The sequence below is a fragment of the Chionomys nivalis genome, chromosome 20 (assembly GCF_950005125.1).
Source record: "Chionomys nivalis chromosome 20, mChiNiv1.1, whole genome shotgun sequence".
NCBI lineage: Eukaryota > Metazoa > Chordata > Mammalia > Rodentia > Cricetidae > Chionomys > Chionomys nivalis.
In genome coordinates this window covers 49,832,483-49,834,211 of record NC_080105.1, presented here as the reverse complement: position 1 = coordinate 49,834,211, position 1,729 = coordinate 49,832,483, and positions in this window count along the sequence as shown.

Genomic DNA, 1,729 nt, shown 5'->3' with positions numbered 1-1,729 from the left:
GTATAATCTGTGCCTTTGGCCTGCTTTTTTCCCCCTTCTCCCTTGGTTTCTATTATCTCTAGATTTGTTTTTTTCATAGTGTCCTAGATTTTCTGTATGTTTTGTGTCTGGATTATTTAGGTTTAACATTCTTTCTGACCAAGCTAACCAGTTCTTCAACACCCGATTCTCTCTTCCATGTTTTGTAATTTGTCCATCAGGCTTCATACCTGTTTTTCCTTGACACCCCCAGTTCTATGTCAGTTTGCTTTTTCTTTAGTGATTGCGCTGGCTAGTCTTATGTCAACTTGTTGGCATAGAGTTATTGGGGAAGAGGGAGCCTCAATTGAGAAAATCTCTCTATGAGATTGGGCTGTAAACAATCCTCCAGGGGTTTTCTTGATTAGTAACTAATGTGGAAGTTCCCAGCCCATTGTGGGTGTTGCCATTCCTGACTTGGTGGTCCTGGGTTCTGTAAGGAAACAGGCTGAGCAAGCCATGAGAAACAAGCCAGTAAGCATCACTGTTCCAGCGCCTCTGTCTGCATCAGCTCCTGCCTCCAGGTTCCTGCTCTGTTTGAGTTCCTGACTTGGTTTCTTTCCACAGACTGTGCTATATAAGTCAAACAAACACTTCCTCCCCAAGTTGCTTTGGTTGTGGTGTTTCATCACAGCAGTAGAAGCCCTGAGACAGTGATTCTGTTTCTACTCTCACGTCTTAACTGTTTTCATTGTTCCATTCAACTGTGTGTGCTGTCGGTCTGCATGGAGAGATTTATTTACATCCTCTATAAGGCCCTTGACCATATTCATAATTGGCATTTTGAAACCCCTATCTTCTGCTTCAGTTACATTGTGTCTCTCAGGGCCTGTTGTAATAGCATTACTGGGTTCTGAAGAAAGCAAATTGTCTTGGCTGTTCATGTTTGGTTTTGCAGAGGCTAAGCATCTGAAGTTATGATAATTGATGTGTTCCTTGGCATTGCTTTCTGCTCGTTTTTGCTGGGCGGCTGTTCTGGTCTTTGTTGCTGTTGCCCTCTCTGGATCCTGGGCAAGTGTGGTGATTGGGGAAGGGTCCTGGGTAGAGAGCTTCTGCAGGTTAGTGGGGGGCAGAAAGAAATGGAGATGAGTGAGGAGGGAAGGCTGAGCAGGGATGTGTTTGCGCCAAGAATTTCAGTCCCGAGGTAGTGAAATGTGGTGTGAGGGCAGACCCCTGCGAGCAGGCTTAAAGGATTTACAAAGGTAAGTCTGAATAGGTGGGGGTGAGAGGGACAGCTGAGTCTGCACCAAGAGGTGGAGACCCCAGTGAATGGAGCTGGGGTAGGAGGAGGAGCTTCACCTGCAGGCCGCTGCAGGACTGAAAGACTGGAGAGATCAGAATGGAGGACAGGAGGATAGTGAACATCGCCTGGGTACCAGCCCAGCGTGCCACTGGGAGTCCCTGGTAAGCCCAGCGTGCCACTGGGAGTCCCTGGTAAGCCCAGCCTGCCACTGGGAGACCCTGGTAAGCCCAGTGTGCCACTGGGAGTCCCAGGTAAGCCCAGCCTGCCACTGGGAGATCCTGGTAAGCCCAGTGTGCCACTGGGAGTCCCTGGTAAGCCCAGCCTGCCACTGGGAGACCCTGGTAAGCCCAGTGTGCCGCTGGGAGTCCCCTGAGAAAGCGTTTCTGGGAATGCATAGCTGACAAAAAGGAATGGAGACAGGCAAGAAAGGAAGGCTGAGATGGTCGGCAGGATTGCTTGGTGTGATTT